The following is a 19,269-nucleotide window of genomic DNA, read 5'->3' as shown; positions in this document are numbered from 1 at the left end:
AATGGGTTGATATCTAAACTCAGCTCTCTAGACAACTCCCTCAGCCATTTCTAAAATCCTGTCTGGCACCATGGTAAATACAGTGCCATGCCAACCATGGGGATTTTCTGAAATGTGTGGTAGGATAAGCTTGCTGTTCTGCAACGTTTCTACCACAAACTCCAAAATAGTTTGACCGCAAATGGGGCAATGAGCTGGAGTATTCATGTCTGGTCACTTGTTTTTCTTCTCCCCTCTCCTCCCAGTCACCTTCTCTCAGAAATATTAAGGACTTTCCCGATTTGTCTCAGGTGAAAATATCCCTTGTGGCATAAATGTCTTCTCTACACTGAGGTTTGTAATAAAATTCAGTGATCTAGCTTCCCTAGGCTTAACATTTGATATGTAAAAGGAATTTTGGCAAATTTAAACAACTTTTTTTCTCAGTAAAGCCTGGATTTCAACACTATGGTCTCACTGTTAATTTAAAAATACATGGTTATCCACTGACAGCCAAGAAATAACTTTTTTGTTTCAACCTCTCCTGAAATGATAAAGTCCATTGATTCAAAAGGTGCAGAGCCACATAGCAGTATGGTTTATAAGCATGAAAAATGTCAGGTTAATGTTTGTAAAACTTTTATTCCTATTACAAATAACAATCTAAGTATGCCTGCCTCCGCAAAACTGTAAGTTAAAGAAATAATGCATGCAAGTGTAAACATATGCATCTAGGGCCACACCTGGTAAACTGCTTAAGATCAAGTATTGGCGAATTTCCCCCCTTTTGAGTACCTTGCAGATGCTAGAATCACAGAAACATAGGGACCACGGGACCCTAGAGATCATTACAGCGAAATCTGGCACAATGAAGAGAGATGACTTCTTCTGGGAAAGAGATTAGATTAGTAGTCTCAATTCTTTCACAAACTGGCCCCAATTTAGCGCTACTACCTTATTTCCCACCCCTGGCATGTGCCAGCCAAACTTCTCTTCCAACCAGCCCATGGATCTTCAGATCCACCCATTTTATTCCTATATCTGTGTCTTCACGCTCACACCCTCGCAATGGGAATGTCACAGATTAGTGCTCTAAAGAGCAGTGCACAAATCCATGAGGATTCAGTGTCAGAATACTTGCCTCCTGTTTATACTTCCACCAAACAAGGGAATCCTGTGTTGTCACAAGAATGGAAGAAACAAATTTGGTTAGGTGCCTTTTAGGAAAAAAAAGTGGACCACAGTGGTATCTTACTTTGAGGGGAAAAGATTATGTCGATCACAACTTCCATTTCATAATTCGTCTCTGCCTCTCAAAAGGACTTCTGAGTGGGAGCCACAAAGCCGTGTTTGGCTCTGAGGAGAGGGAGAAAATGGGAGAATCAACATTGGAAGGAAGCAGAGAAACCACGGTTGTTACCATAGTGATGAACATCCAGGCCGGATGGTGCTGCTGCCGGCTTGTGTTAGTGAGTGGGAGAAAACCACCTTCCTTCTGGCCTGGTGGAGCTGAGGACAGAAAAATCTGAGAGGACCAAATTAACTCTCCATCTGACAACTTAAATTATTATCTTTGTAGATATAGCCACTGTTTGTTAAGCACCTATTAAGTGCTTGTCAATGTGCAGGGTGTATTAGAGGATTTAATGTGTGTGGACACAGAAAGTCAGGGAACAACATCCCCATTTTAAATATGATGCAGCTAAGGTTTAAAGAGGGTAAATAATTGGTTATTTAAAGACCTAGTTAGCAAAAACGCAGGCCAGGATTTAAATCCAGGTCTTTAATGCAATCTAATTTATCTTCAATGTAAACTTATTTCTACCCAGACACTACTATGACTGTCAAATGACATGGCATGAAAAGCCTATCACTATGAATAATGCACACTTAGGGATTCCATGGTGGTTACCCCAAACTCTTGACATTTTACAGTTTCCCCTGTCTAGCAAATTTCCAAAAAATAATTGATGGTAAAGGTTTCTTTCCTTCATTTATAAACTGAATGGGTTTTCTGATAACAGCTTAATTAATTGATTAGGAACTGATTTCAACTGACAGCTTTCAATGTATTTAGCGTTAATGTGACAGCATCACAATCTACTGATTGTAAACGTTGGCTTGTAGACCAGTAAAGATCATGGAATTTTATCTCATGCATTATTTTTCTTTCTAAATGGAGAAGCACCTTTGAATTTTTAGCAACAATCACTTATTCTCAGTAAACACAATAAACAATATCAAGGAATTAAAGGCCCCAATAGTTCTGTTTCTGTTGCCACCGCTAATCCCCAAATAAGAACCATTGTTTTCTCTCCTTTCCAGGTATTTCATGCATAGTGTGGCAGTTAAAAGAGTGGATTCAAATTTCAGCCTTGTCACTTACTAGCTGTATGATTAGGCAACTCAACTTTCTGAGCCCTCAATAATTTACCCATAAAATAGTGATAATGATATAATCTACCAATATGGATATTATAAAGAATAAATGAGATAATGAGATAATTTACGTATAGTGCTTAGCCCAGTACTAGCACACTGTAGCACTTTATAAATGGCAACATACATGTGCATGTCTCTCTCTACATATTGTTTCATAAATGGATCATGCTATATATATATATATATAGATCTAAAATCCTTACTCAAGAAAATATCTTAAGATCTATTTACATGTCTACATATAAGAATACATCCTATTAATCACTGAATAATATTCCATACTATGTATACAAAATTATTTTAACCAAATCTAATTGGTGGAAAATTAAGTTGTTTACAATTTTAATCTACTCTATAGGGGAAGGGTTAGTAAATTTTCTGTAAAAAGCCAGATAATAAATGTTAGGCTTCGGGGGCCATACAGTCTCCGTTGCAACTTTTCAACTCAGCCATTGTAATGCTAAAATAGCCATGGATGATACACAAATGAATGGGCATGGCTGTGTGCCAATAAAACTTTGTTTAAAAAACAGGGAGTGGCCTGCATTTGGACACATCTTGTAGTTTGCTGGTCCCTGATAAAGATGTTCTGATTGATACTGACATACATAAATCTTTTCGCACTTCTATTTTTTGCTTTTAACAAAATACATACATACACACCCACACGTTGAATAAAGTAAAAGGCTTTTACATTGTAAATGTAGGTACGTGTTGTCAGCTTTTCTACAATTTACACTCCCATCAAAGTGTGTGAGACTGACCAATTTCCTATAGCTCATCGGCAGGGATTTTCTTTTGTAACTCATTTTGTATTTGATAATTTGATAGGTAAAACATTATATCTGATTTTTATTTGCATGTATTTGGATTATTCATGATGATGAACATCTTGCCATGTTTCTTGAGAACTGCGTTTTTTCATTTGGGAATTGCCAGTGCAGATATTTTGTCAATTTTTCTATGTTAATAATTTTCTCATTGATTTCCATGAGTTTTTAATACATTAGAGATGTTAACCTTTGACCTACAATCCTTGTCTACATCATACCTTCTCACAGCATGCAGACCTTCACCTCTATAATAGCCATCATACCTGAAAGTACTCGTTCAGTGTGAGCTCCTCACCCACTAGATCGTAAGTTCCATGAGGTCAAGAATTATACTTGCCTTATTCAGTTTTGTTCCAAGCACTGACTAGTATCTGGCTCATAGTAGGTGCTTCAAAACTGTATTTTGAATAAATGAATGAATAGCACGTATATCGCAAATATTTACTACTGTTGGTTTTTTCTTTTAACTTTATGTATGTCATCTTTGGTCAAATCATTTTCAGTTTTTACAGTCAAATTTTCTATTTATGTTTACAGCTGTGACATTCACACCATGCTTAGAAAGGCCTTCTTCACTCCCAAATTATTAGAATATTGTCCTGTATGTTTTCTATTAATTGATAGTTTTAACTTTTATAGTTGAATCTTTAATCTGACATTTTTTTTTGCATGTTTGAGGTAGACATCCAATTTTATTTTTCTGTGAATGAAGACCATTTCATTGAATATTGATCTCTTTACCACCAATGTGAAATGTAATCCATATATACATATATAGCCATGTGATAAATCAAATCTCTATTTTTCTTCTTTAAAATTTTTTTTGCTGTTCTCATGCAAGGACATTTCTAGCTAAATATGGTATCAATTTGTCAAGTCCCTATTGGGTCCAGTCATTCCCTACAGAAGAGGCCAATGAGCAGAGCAATGGATCGAGGAAATTGTCTTTCAATCTGGCTTCATTAACAACTTGACTTTATGCTGCACAGCTTTAAAAGATCCATAATCATATCTGCCTGGCCTGCTTCACAGTCACTGTGAGATCAGAGAGTTCAAATGTATCTGCATATTAAAAGTTTGGCTCTAAAAATTAAAAAGTTAATAAGTGAAAATTATTCATATTCCCGATTAGTGACAAGTATACAGAGATTTCATTTTGAGATTTCACTTGAATTGATTGGAAGTAGAGAGTAACATCCTATGGTAAGGAGAAGCAAATCACTAAAGATAATCTTCCAGTTTTTATTTCAAGTTGTATTCCAAACTACCAGTGGATAAGGAATCCCCCAAAATGAATTGAATACCGAAGGGGCTCTTGTCTAGTTTGCTCCTCTGTCATCTTGGCACAGTTTTATGTTGTTCTCGAATCAACATGGTCACTCAGTCTTTCAATCCCTAACAGGATATGGTGGAGGCTGGGAAAGTCCTAGTGTGCTCTCTGCCAGGGCAGTGAGATGTAATAGATCCAATGTATTTTGTTGAACATGTAGAGAAACCAGATCCTTCTTTCATTACCAGTGGGGATGTAAACACGTACAGCCACTCTGTAAAAAAAGTTTGGCAGTTTATGAAATAAACAAAACATACACTTGACCACATGACCCAGCAATTGCACTCTTGGTTACTTATCATGGAGAAATGAAATCTTAGGTATGCACAAAAAGGTGTATACTAATGTCCACAGCAGCTTTATTTGTACAAGACTGGCAACAACCAAAATACCTGTCAATAACTGAATGGTTAAACTGTGGTATATCCATACCATGCTAAACTACTGAGCAATAAAAAAGGGAACAAACTATTGATACCTCTAACAACTTGGATGAATCTCAAGGTCATTATGCTGTGTGAAAAAAAGCCAATCACATAAAGCCACACGCTATATGATTCCATTTATGTAACATTCTTGAAATGACAAAATTATAGAAATCTAAAACAAATTAGTGGTTGCCAGAGATGAGGGATGGTGGGGACAGGAAGGGTGAATATAAACTGGTAGCAAAAGAGAGCTTTGTGGTGATGGAATAGTTCTGTATGTTGATTAAGATGGTGGTTACACAGAGGTACAAATGTGAGAAAATGATATAGAGCTCCCCGCACACATTGTACCAATGTCAAATTACTAGTTTTAATATTGCACTATAATTATGTAAGATTGAATCATTTGGGGGAAGTTCTGTACACAGAAAGGTACACAGGAACTATTTGTACTATCTTTGCAAAGTTTTATGCATCTACAATTATTTCAAAATAAAAACTGAAAAAGGGTTAAGTAAAAAATGTATTTTGAATAGTGCATTAGTTTCCTGAGGCTGCTGTAGAAATCATCACAAACTTGGCAGCTTAAAACAACAGAAATCTATTCTCTCAGAGTTTTGGAGACCGATGTCTGAACTCAAGGTGTCAGCTGGGCCACACAACCGCTGGAGGCCCTAGGGGAGCTTCTGGTGGCTGTCGGCATTCCTTGGCTTGTGGTCGCATCACTCCAATCTCTGCCCCAAAGACCACACAGCCGCCTCCTCTTCTTGTGTCCTCTCCTCCTCTTCTGTCTCTTATAAGGACATTGTCACTGGATTTAGGGTCCACCCAGATAATCCAGGATGATCTCATCTCAAAATCCCTACATTACTTACACCTGTAAAAGCCCTATTTCCCAATAAAGTAACAGACATACTCTTCATATGCCTATTTCTCCATGGAGGCTGAGGCTTTTCTGGAAACCTGAAAGATCGGAATCATTCTCATACAGCAGGAGCATATGTTTCTGAGGGTCACCATTCAACCCGCTTCAAGTGCCTTGTATTATAAGAATAGACAAATGCAAAGCAGCCTGATTACATGCAGTGGTTTATAACTTTGAGGCCACAGTTGAGATTAGCCAAATGGAAGATTAGCCAAATCCTCAAATGATGGACTTGAAGTTCTGACATTTTGCTGTTCCTAAAATATGCATATAACTTCTCTCAGAATCCAACTTGACTGAAGTTGATTTCAAAGAAGATATACCATTTACTAACCTCTTTCTGCATTTTATAATCTAAATAAAAAAGTCAAGACAAGATCACCAAACTAAAACCTGGATCCTGCCTCAAACCAGCATGATGCATCAGGAAACAAGTAAAGGTCCTGTCCCCTGCCTTCTCATCAAATCCCGTTTGTGTAAGGGATTGGCTCAGACACTTCTCATGAGGCAGCCTTTATTTTTTTCCTAAGCAGTCCTTTCCCTTAGTCTTTCAGAGCAAAGCTACACCAGGACTGATTTTTAACAATAGACAGCCAAGGACTAAGATTTCTTGAGGTCTGAAGTGATTTCTCATCTTAGTCCTTCAAGCTAAAGGAATATCCTCTGCCACAGGTCTCTGGACTGATCTGAAGCTCCCTGCATTTAGCAGCTGAGGGTACTGACTCATAGGTTGAAACTCAGTTGTTTTCACATAATCCTCTCAAGACTTTAAATACCCTTCAAATTCGGGCTTCAACTTCCCCAGTGAAAGCTTCAGGTATATTTTTTTCAGGGTTAGGTTGTTTCAGAAGAAAACCCTGGCATTCTCAAACACAAGACAAAACAGAATTCAGTATTTGCATCCAACAAATAATTTTATTCCGATCTCCAAACAACCATCTCCCAAAGGTGCGTTAACCAAAACATGAAGAAATAGGACTTCAAAATGTTATTTGCAAAGAGCTGCAAGCATTGCCACAGAGAACCAGTTAAAATGCATTTTATTTCATCTGCAAAAGTATCCTTCTTTTAAACCAGAAAAAAAGTGTTTAGGAAATCTTCTAATTTGGGAACTTGGCAGTGTGGCTTTAATTAGAAGATCAGGAAAATGATTTCTCAGAAGGTGGAGTGTCTTGTCTAAGGTCCCCCAGTTACTCTGTGGCAGAATTGAGACTAGAGTCCTGACTGCCAGACTCCCAGTGTAGTGCTCTTTCTACCACTGCTGCCACATCTTCCATTATCTTCTATAATTAAAATATTCCCTGACCTGACAATTCTAGGCATTCCATAAAAAGCCTAGACTCTACAATCAGAAAGAGAGAAGGTTGAGGAGGTTTTTCTCTAAAGAGCCAAATAGTAGAGTTTCTACTTTGTAGGCCATATGGTCACTGTTGCAACTCTTCAACTCTACTCCTGTGTGAGAAAACAGGTAGAGATAACATGTAAGCAAATGGTGTGACTGTGTTCCAATAAAACTTTATTTACAAAAACAGGCAGTGAGTTAGTTTTGGTCTGTGGATTGGAGTTTGCCAACCTATTGGATAGACCAAGGTTGGAGTCCAATGTCATTAATCTTCAGTTTCTTGTTCTGTAAAAGTGGCAATAATAGCCTGTTGTTTAGAAGGTAGCTATGAGGATTAAAAGACATAAGATATGCCATGTGTTTACAATGCCCGGCATGTGACACCCAGTAAATTTTGGCTGCAATTATTATTATTATTATTAACACTACCATTATTATTACCATTATTTTAATTCTGGCCACGCTTTCTGAAAAAAAGAAAAAAAAATTAACGTTTAGTGATCTTTTGCCCCTGCCCTCAGACCAATCAAGTTTTGCCCATTGCCAAGAGACCACTCCTTTAGAAATAATATCAAGTAGCTGATTGTCACAATCACATGCATGGTAAAACTCAGGCTCTAAGCTTGCACACATCCCAGGGTTGTATATGGCAGTAGCAGCGGAGTTTACATTCTATGTGGAGCCTTGGCAAATTCTGAATTCCTGTAACTTCCTGGCTCCTTGATACCAGGTCCTGAAATAGATAGTTTTCTTTTTAAATAGAGAACAGTTTTCATCTTCATTGTTTATTTCTAGAGATTATAATGAAGGGAGGTACGTGGTTTTCAGAGACCAGCCACTTTTGCTGGTGCCACCCTGACCTTTCAGTTCCCTTCCAGTTTGAAAACACTGTATTCCAAAGAATTTCACTTTTCCTATTCTTGTTAAGGCTCCGTGAACTGGGGCACACACCTATGTACTACAACTCTGTTGATACCTCACTCATCAGGCAAATGGAGAGGGACACGGATAAGGTGGCCTAAACTCTCATCTTACGTACTTTTTACTGAGTTATAAGACCTCATCATTCTTACGTACTTTTTACTGAGTTATAAGACCTCATCATTATTAAAGTTCAAGGAAACAGACTCAAGGGACTGCATTGTGACGAGGTTATACTAAATTTTCAAATAATAGAACTCTTTTAAAGTTAGTAAGTATTTTTAATATTGTGTCTCAATTCATTACCTCTTATCTGGGTGACAAATATTCCTGAGTTTATGGTTTACAAATTAAACCCTGTGGAGGGTCCTGAAGTAGATTGACTATGGACTAATAAGAGGAGCTAGTTATTTCAATACCTGTAAATTTGTTCTGTCCAAGATTAGATTAGACTCTACTATTTCAATTATAAGGTTTCATTGTATCACTACAGAGCTTTGGAGTCAACAGGCTCATATATAAGAAATTTGAATATCATAATTACTTTAATCAAGTATTACAAGGCTACCATGAAAAAATTACATATCCAGAGATATATCAGTCCTCTTCCTCACAATTATTGCACTAATACATAGTTATATCAAATTCCCCTGAAAACTACGTATTTGCTTCCTTCCTTTCACAGATTTAAATGTTTACAAATCAATATTAAGGCACACACTTCTATTTCTAGATACAGATTTTGGAGACTTTAAGCAGTTAACAGTTCCAGTCTAACTTCCAATAATTTTTTTCAAAGAACTTTTACCAGAAATGAGATTTCTTGTTGTTGTGCCTTTGGGGTAATGCCACTCCCCATCCCCACAGCTCCTTGGGGATACACTTATCCTTCCAGGATCAGCTCAAATCTTTCCTAAACCTTACCTTCCTTCCTTGTCATTCCAGATACAAGGAATGTCTTCTTCCTCTGTGCTCCCAAAGTATTTATTATTTGTGCCATTAACATGGCCCTCTTGATCTCTCATCTTATGGCACCTTAAATGTCTCTTACTAGACTGGGACAATAAAATTCTCATCCCTAAGAGCCTAGCACAGGTAACCTGCCCAAATGACAAAGTCTGTTAATGTTTATTAATTGAAAACATAATGCAAAATTTAAAAACAATTGATTGCTTTTGGGTGCTATTAAAATTACTCCCATAAATTCATTTACAATGGATTTGCAGATTTTACTTAAAGAAATAGATTTAACTTGAAGTGGTCTTTTTAACTGCACTTTAAAAAAATCCAGTTAGGAGGACTGCGGGAAGATGGTGGAGTAGGAGCTCCAGGACTCAGTCCTTCCACCAAAACAATTACTGAACAGGCAGGAACTGTCTGAAACAACTATTTGGAAACTCCAGAGGCCAGAAGAAAACAGCACAGCATCCAGGAAAAGCAGGATGAAGAGGTTGATAAATTACGGTAAAGGACAGTAAACTTCTCTCTCAGCACAGTAGCTACCAGCATCCACCTCGCCCTCTTGCAGCAGGTTGCCACGGGGTATGGCCCCTGGCTAGCTCGCTGTTGACGGAAAGGAACATAGAAATCTCCTTCCCCAAGAATGGCGGTGGGTAAGGCCGATCACTGATCATGGCTTTTGATTGGTGAATTCAGATCAGTGGGGCCCAGCTCTGAAGGCAGCTATTGTTTCAACCCACCCTGGACAAAGGTGGCAGCAGCCATTGCTAAAACCCTCCCTGGACAGGGGCTGTGGCTGTGGAGACCTAAAGATGCTGTGTGCTTCCTCAGGGCTGTGGGGCACAGTCAGTAGAAAGACTGCATTTGCTGGGCAGCCAGGAAATCTCAGTTTGGGACGCCACTGGAGGAGCTCTTGGTGCCCTTCCTGATCACCCCTCAGGTTACTTTCGAGTCTGTCTGCTCCCCCTTCCTGGGTCCCTGGACATGTTTTGGCTGAAAAAAAACTGACTTGGGAAAGCCCTCTCCAGTGTGCCCCTCCTCAGAAAATCTGCCCTCCAAAGAGGCAAAAGAAGCAGGAGATAACAAAAGGAGTGTAAGAAACTATAAAGGTGGACAGTCTGGGACAAAGTCCTTCCCTGGGAAAGTCCCTCTTCCCAGAGAAGAGGGAGGGCTGACCCCTGGGAAATAGAGGGGACAACCAAACTCATGTAAACAGGGAAACTCCAAAATCACCACCAAGTAAATGCCCAGGTCAAGACAGAGAGCCAGAAAGACAAGGAAAACCCTGCACACTGCTTTTGCCTTGGGCAGACCTATCTGACAGGAGGGCTAAAGCTCAAGAGAAGCAGTCTTTTCATCAACTGATTACAAAACCAATGACAGACATCCAAAATTAATATATTAAAATATTAAAATGTACAGTGTGCCACAAGAGTACAGGACAAAGAAATAGGAAATGATGGCCCATCCAAAGGAAGAGGATAAAGATACAGAAAACACCACTGAAGAAGACAAGAATGTGGAAGTAACAAACAAAACATTGTAAAAAATGATCTTAATGCTCACAGACAGCAAATAGTGAAAGGGGAACAATAATCTAATAAGAATAGATAAGTTACTGAGGGTAAGCTTAATGTTCTGGGAATACTCAGGAATGACTATAGTTTGTTAATTTCTGGGGGGTATGGCAGAAACAAGTTCACAGAAATGTAGTTATTTTAGGATATTTGTTTTTCTTATTCCTTTGTTGGGTTATAGTCTGTTTATTTTCTTGGGGTAGGGTAGGAACATGTTGGAGGCAATGTAGTTATTTTAGGTTATTTGTTTTTTCTTTTTCCTTTGTCTTGGTTTTGTTTGAAATGTTTTTTATTGTTTGCTTTTTAATTTTTGATAAAGTTAAAAAAATGAGTGTGGAAAAAAAGTAAATGAACAATGGGGGAGGAGAATGGAATGTTTTGGATGTTCTTTTTTATTCTAATTTTTATTTTATTTTTTGGAGTAACGAAAATGTTCAAAGATTGATTGTGGTGATCAATGACAACTATGAACAACTGACTGTACACTACGAAGGAGTGTATGTTATGTGAATATATCTCAATAAAATTGCATTAAAAAATGCTCATAGAGATGAAGGAAAGTACAGAGAAAGAACTAAAGGATATCAGGAAAACAATGAATGAGCAATATGGGAAACTTAGTAAAGAGACAGAAATTTTAAAAAGGAACCAACCAGAACTACTGGAGTTGAAGACCATAATAACAGAAATGAAAAATGCCCAGGAGGGTTGCAAGAGCAGATTGGAGATGGCAAAAGAAAGAATCAATGAACTTGAGGACAAGACATTTGAAATGAGTCAGACTGAGAAGCAGAAAGATAAAAGAAATATTAAAAAAGTAAAACAGCCTAAGAAAGCCATGGAACACCATCAGGTGCACCAAGATAAACATTATCGAACTCCCAAAAGGAGATGAAAGAGAGAAAGACTCAGAAGGAATATTCAAAGAAATAATGACAGAGAACTACCCTAAACTTAGCAAAAGACGTGAATATGCACATCCAAGAAGCTCAGAGAAAACCAAACAGAATAAACATGAAGATAAAGTACACTCCATCGTGTCTTGATCACACTATCAAATTGCAAAGGACAAGGAGAGAGTTCTGAAAGCTGCAAGAAAAAAGCAACGTGTTAGATACAAGAGAGTCCCAATTAATTGCGTGTAGATTTCTCATCAGAAACCATAAAGGCAAAAAGGAAGGGGTTAAAGAATTAAAGTGCTGATAGAAAACATTACCAACCAAGAATTTTATATCCAGAGAGAACTTCTTACAAAAAAGGAGGGAGAAAGTAAGATAATTCTCAGATAAACAAAAGCTGAGAGAGTTCATCACCACTAGACTTGCCCTGTAAGCAATGCTAAAGGAAGATCTTGAGACTGAAAGGCAAAAACACTAGAAAGTGGTTCAAACAAGCAAAAAGAAATAAGGACTGGTGGTAAGGTAACCTGTAAATGCCACTATTTTTGTAGTGTATTTTTGGTATGTAGCTCCACTTCTTACTTCCTACAGGTACTAAAATGCAAATGCATGAAAAGTAACAACAAATCTGTTTTTGGAAATATAATATGCAAAGATATAAGTGGCAAGAAGTGCAAAAAAATGGTGGTGGTGGGGGACCAGGGGTTATAGGAAAAGTGTATGTGCATGCTACTGAAGTCAAGTTGGTATCAAACCAAATACGATTGTTATATATGTAGGATGTTAAATTATAACTCCATGGTAACCACAAGGAAAATAGATGAAAAATATATCCAGATAGAAATGAGAAGGCACTCAATATAGTACAACACAAAAAATCAAATATGTATAAAAGTAGGCATTAACAGACATAAGGGACAAAAAAAGATATAAGATTTACAAAGGCTAAAGACCAAAATGGCAGAAGAAAGTCCTGTATTATCAGCAGTGACTTGAAACATAAATGGATTAAATTCTCCAGTCAAAAGGCAGAGACTGGCAGGATGGATAAAAAGCCAGGACCCAACTATATTCTGTCTGCAAGAGGCTCACCAGAAAGTAAAAGTAGCAAGTAGGTTGGAGGTGAAAGGATGGAAAATATATATATACCATGACAGTGGTAACCAAAAGAGAACTGAGGTAGCTATACTAATATCAGATAAAATAGACATTAAGTCAAAAACAGTTATGAGGGACAAAGATGGTCATTATATACTGATAATGGGGACAATTCAACAGGAAGTAACAATTATTTATAAAGACTTATGCACCTAACAGCAGAGCCCTAAAATATATGAAGCAAATACCAACAGGTCTGAAGGGATAAATTGATGGTTCTACACGAATAGTAGGAGAATTTAATACACCACTCTCAATAATGAATAGACCATCTAGTCAAAAGATTAGTAACAAAATACAGGAGTTGAATGATAGTCTAAACCAACTAGACCTAACAGCCATATACAGAACACTTCACTCAACAAAAACAGAATACACATTCTTCTCAAGTGCACATGAATGATTCCCCTGGACAGACCACATGTTGGGTCACAAAAGAAGTCTCAATCAATTCAAAATTATTAAAATCATACAATGGGAGGCGGGGCAAGATGGCGGAGTGGTGAGGAGCAGAATTTCGTCTCTCCCCTAGAGCAGCTGGCAATTACCCAAGAACTATATGAAACAGTGTTTTTGGGGTCTCCAGTAACCAGTCACACATTGTACACAAGTTTGGAATTGGAAGAAAAGCTGAGATCGCAGCGAACATTGTAAGTTCCCCGGACCAGGGGTCTGGCGCCCCTCCCCACCCAGACCTCACAGACTGTTGCTGCTGGCTCCCTGAAAGGGGGGAGGGGGGGACCCAAAAAACAGCAATCTGCTGAGGGCAAGAAGGGAGGCTCAACCCAGCCTCAACTGCAGAATTAATTAACAAATTAATTAACTAACTTTGGGAGCTGGGGTGCTAAAGAAGGGCTGGGCTCCGAGAAGTGGGGGCACGTAAAAGTGGGCACCCATTCCGACTCCAAAAAAGCCATTTTTTTCCCCCTACATTTTGTCCCTTCTGGCTTCTCACTGATCCCTTATCTTTTTGCATTTCAATAGCCCCTGGCAGGGGTGGAACTGAAGCTGTTGGAGAGTAATTATCAGACAATAGCCCAAAGCATATCTTTAAATGCTCTATTCTGACACTGACAAAACTTCCAGGCTGGGGAAAGACTTTTAAAAGAGACTCTGTTTTTTTTTCCTTTTCTTTTCCTTTTTTCTTTTTCTTGATTTCTTTTCTATTTTTTTTTTTAAATCTAAAAGTAATACATGTGGTTATTTTCTATTGGAAAGCCCAGGTTGAGGGACTAGGCTGGGCTTGGGGGAGACAGAGTACCCACAGTGTCTTTGAGTTCCGTATTCACTACTGAAAGCCTCCACCCCCATCTTTAATTGGCAACTCAGGCTGACCAAGGAATCTACCTGGAGAGGCCCCAAAGAGGAGAGGGGAGAAGGGAATAGTGCCCCTGAGAGACAACTGGAGTTCTGAGGACTGGGAGAGTGGAGGGAGGTCCAGCTCAACTGGCAGTCCTCCTTCTGGGAACTCAGACCCCAGGAGCTGGAATTCAGATTCCTGCTTCAGTCAGCCACGCCCCTGACAGGATCAGAGTCACCAGGAGAACTAAAGTCTCCACACCTCCTTACACTGGTGGGGGAGCTGTGGGCTGGCCAGCGCCACCTGCTGGACAGGAGAGGAAAAGCACCAATTCTAAAGGCCTCATAGGAGGGTCTCATTCTCAGTAAAACTCCACACCCTCCCAATGAGACCTGGGCCTCACTAGACTGGGAAAATCTGACTAGGGTCGACCATATCTGAGGAGACCCACTCACAAAAAGGTTACATAGAGGCAGAGCAAGAAACAGAAAAAACAAGAGGGGAAAAATTCTGATCAACTAAATAGAACCTAAGTTAGAGGTCTAGAATAAGTTGAACTGAATAACAGAGGCCAGAGAACAAAGCCAACCAACAAGAAAACCACAAGGTGAAAGACAGAAAACAAGCTCCAAAATAAACTAATCAAGAAAATCAGATGCCTAGACAACTTAAGATAACAAGCCATACCAGGAAACACGAAAACATGGACCAGCCAAAGGAACAAACTAATAGCTCAGCTGAGACACAGGAGTGGAGGCAACTAATGCTAAATAAATTTGATGAAATGAAGGAAGATATAGCAAAAGAGCTGAAGGATATAAAGAAGACACTGGCTGACCATAAAGAATTCATAAACTTAAAAAAACAAATGGCAGAACTCATGGGAATGAAGGCCACAATGGAGGAGATGAAAAACACAATGGAGGGACACAACAGTAGATTTGAACAGGCAGAAGAAAGGATCAATGAACTGGAAGACAGGTCATTTGAATTCATACACACAAAAGAACAGATGGTGAAAAAAATGGAAAAATATGAGCAGGGTCTTAGGGAGCTGAGTGACAACATAAAACGCACAAATATACGTGTTATGGGTATCCCAGAAGGAGAAGAGAGGAGAACAGGGGCAGAAAGAGTAATAGAAGACATTCACTGAAAATTTTCCAACTCTTATAAAATCATACAATGTATTTTCTCTGACTGTGGTAGTTTGGAGCTGTTATGTATCCCAGAAAAGGCCATGTTCTTTTGATCCTTTCCTGTGTGTGCAGACTATTGGGGGTGGGACCTTTTGGTTAGGTTATTTCAATTGAGATACAGCCCAGCCCATTCAAGGTGGTCTTAATCCTTTTACTGGAGACCTTTATGAAGGGATAAAAGACAGAAAAAGCCCAAAGAGAGTTTAGAGAAAAGCCATGGAGGAGCTAAGAGAGAACACACAGAAGCTGAAGTGGGGAGCCACTGAAACCATAAGCCCAATGCAATGAAACCCAGGAGAGAAGGACTAGTAGACGCTGACAATGTGCCTTTCCGTGTGACAGAGGAGTCCCAGATGCCAGCTGTCTTTCTTCAGAGAAGGCATCATCTGGTTGATGCCTTAATTTGGACATTTTCATGGTCTAAAAACTAAAAATTGTAAGTTAATAAATCCCCATTGTAAAAGCCAACCCGTTTCTGGCATATTGCATTTTGGCAGCTTTAGCAAACTGAAACACCAACCAAAATGGAATGAATATAGAAATCAGTAACAGAGGGAGAAACGGAACATTTCCACAACATTGTGGAAATTAAACATGTTCTTAAAGAACCAAGAGGTTAAAGAAGAAATAAAATGAAATTAGGAAATATTTTGAGGTGAATGAAAATGAAAATACAACATACCAAAACTTATTGGATGCAGTGAGGACCATGCTGACAGGGAAATTTACAGCTGTAAATGCTTACACTGAAAACAAAGAAAGACTTAAAATCAGAGACATAACCTTAAAAATGGAATAACTAGAAAAAGAAGAGCAAGCTAAACCCAAAGTGAGCAGAAGGAAGGAAATAACGAAGATTAGAATAGAGATAAGTGAAATAGAAAAAACAATAAAATCAACAAAACCAAAAGTTGGTTCTCTGAAAAGATCAACAAAATTGATAAACCTTTAGGTAGACTGACAAAGAAAAAAGAGAGGATACAAATAACGAAAATCAGAAATACAAAGGGGGACATTACTACCGACACTGCTGAAATAAAAAGGACTATAAGAGCAAATTATGAACAACTGTATGCCAATAAATTTTTTTTTATTTTTTATTTTTTTTTATTTTTTTTATTATAATTCAGTTTTAGCCAATAAATTTTATAGCCTAGATGAAATGAACAAATTCTTAGAAACAACTACCTAAATTGACTCAAAAGGAAATAGAAGATCTCAACAAACCAATTACTATTAAAGAGATTGAATCAGTCATCAAAAACCTGCCAACACATCAAGGCATTGAGAAAGCTTTCTTGACCAAAAAGGGGTTAGAAAAATGAAACAAAATAGTTTCAGTGGCTGGGAGATTTCAAATAGGGTTAAGAGGTCATTCTGGAGGTTATTCTTGTGGATTATATAGATATCCTTTTTTAGCCTTTAGTGTATTGGAATAGCTAGAAGGAAATACCTGAAACTGCTGACCTGCAATCTAGTAGCCTTGATTCTTGAAGACGACTGTGTAACTATATAGCTTATATGGCTGTGAAAACCTTGTGGCTCACACTCCCTTTATCCAGTGTATGGACAGATGAGTAGAAAAATGGGGACAAAAAGTAAATGAGTAATGGGGGGATGGGGGATATGGGATGCTTTGGGTGTTCTTTTTAAATTTCATTTATAATCTTGTTTTTATTTTCTTGGAGTGATGAATGTGTTCAAGGGCTGATTGTGATAATGAATGCATAACTCTATGATGATACTGTGAACAACTGATTGTACACTGTGGATGACTGTATGGCATGTGAATATATCTCAATAAAATTGCATGGGGAAAAAAACCTGCCAACAAAGAAAAGCTCAGGACCAGAAGGCTTCACAGGAGAACTCTACCAAGCATTCCAACAAGATTTAACTGCAATTCTGCTCAAACTCTTCCAGAAAACAGAAGAGGGAATACTCCCTAATTCATTCTACGAGCGAACATTACCCTTATACCAAAGGCAGATAAAGATACTACACAAAAAGAAAACCACAGACCAATACCTTTTATGAATACAGATGCACAAATCCTTAGTGAAATGCTAACAAACCAAATCCAACAGCATTTTAAAAGAATTATACATCATGATCTGTGGGATTTATCCCTGGTAGGCAAGGTTGGTTCAACATAAAAAAATCAATTAATGTAATATGCCACATTAACAGAATGTAGGGGGAAAAAAACAAATGATCATCTCAATTGATGCAGAAAGGCATTTGACAAAATCCAGCACCAACGCATGATAAAAACCCTTCAAACACTATGAACAGAAGGAAAATTCCTCAACATGATACAAAGCATATATGAAAGCCTACAGCTAACATCCTACTTAACGGTGTGAAAGACTGAAAGCTTTCCTCTAAGATAAGGGACAAGAAAAGGATGCCCATTATCACCACTGTTATTCAACATTGTTCGGGAAGTTCAGGCCAGAGCAATTAGGAAAGAAAAAGAAAAATAAAAGGCATCTAAATTGGAAAGGAAGAAGTAAAATTTTCACTATTTGCAGATGATATGATCTTACATACAGAAAATCCTGAAAAATCCACAACAAAGTTCTTAAAGTCAATGAATGCATTCAGCAGAGTGGTGGGGAACGACATCAACACCCCAAAATCTCTAGTGTTTCTATACACAAGCAATGAACGCTCGGAAAAAGAATTCAAGAAAAAAATTCCTTTCACAATAGCAACTAAAAGAATCAAATATCTGGGAATAAATCTAACCACAGATATAAAGGACTTGTACACAGAAAATTACAAAACACTGCTAATAGAAAATAAAGAAGACCTAAAATAAATGGAAGGACATTCTGTGCTTATGGATTGGAAGATTAAATTTTATTAAGATGTCTATCCTACCCAAATAGATTCAATGCAATCCCAGTCAAAATTCCAACAACTTTCTTTGCAGAAATGGAAAAGCTAATCATCCAATTTATATGGAAGGGCAAGGTGCTCCAAATAGCTAAAGCAATATTGCAAAAGAAGAATGAAGTTGGAAGACTCATGCTTCCTAATCTTAAAATTTATTACAAATCCACAGGAAGGAAAAAAAAAAAAAAAAAGCATAGTACTGACACAAGTAGAGACATAGAGACCAACAGAACTGAACTGATAGCTCAGAAGTTTACCTTCCCATTTATGCCCAACAGATTTTTGACAAGGGGGCAAAGACAACTCAATTTTTTCAACAAATAGTGCTGGGAAAACTGGATCTCCATTTGCAAAGAAAAAAAAGACTCCTACCTCATACCATGTACAAAAGTCAACTCAAGGTGAATCACTAAAGTGTGAACTATCAAACTATCAAGCTCCTAGAAGAGAACACGGGGAAGCATCATCAGGACCTTGTGTTAGGCACTGGTTTCTTAGACTTTACACCCAAAGAACAAACAACAAAAGAAAAAACAGATAAATGGAACCTCATCAAAATTAAAAACTTTGGTTCATCAAAGGACTTTATCATGAAAGTAAAATAACAACTTACATAATGGGAGAAAATATTTGGAAAACACATATTTGATAAATGTTTAACATCCAGAATATATAAAGAAATCCTTCAACTTGACAAAAAACAAATAACACAATTTAAAAAGGGGCAAAAGACTTGAATAGACAGCTCTCCAAAGAAGATACACAAATGGCCAGAAAGCACATGAAAAGATGCTCAACATCATTAGCCATCAGGGAAATGTAAATCAAAACCACAATGAGCTACCATTTCACCCCCATTAGAATGCTATTTAAAAATGGAAAATAACAAGTGTTGGAGAGGATGCAGAGAAAGAGGAACATTCATTCTTTGGTGGTGGGAATGTAAAATGGTGCAGCTGCTGTGGAAAATAGTTTGGCAGTTCCTCAGAAACTCATTTATAGCCCTTCAATAAAGCAAATCTATTTGAAAAAGGCTCAAAATATTTAGAGAGTTGGCTGAAACACTTCAAGGAAA

This window comes from Choloepus didactylus, chromosome 13 (genome assembly GCF_015220235.1).
Source record: "Choloepus didactylus isolate mChoDid1 chromosome 13, mChoDid1.pri, whole genome shotgun sequence".
In the NCBI taxonomy this organism is placed as follows: Eukaryota; Metazoa; Chordata; class Mammalia; order Pilosa; family Megalonychidae; genus Choloepus; species Choloepus didactylus.
Note: the sequence above shows the minus strand (reverse complement) of the source record.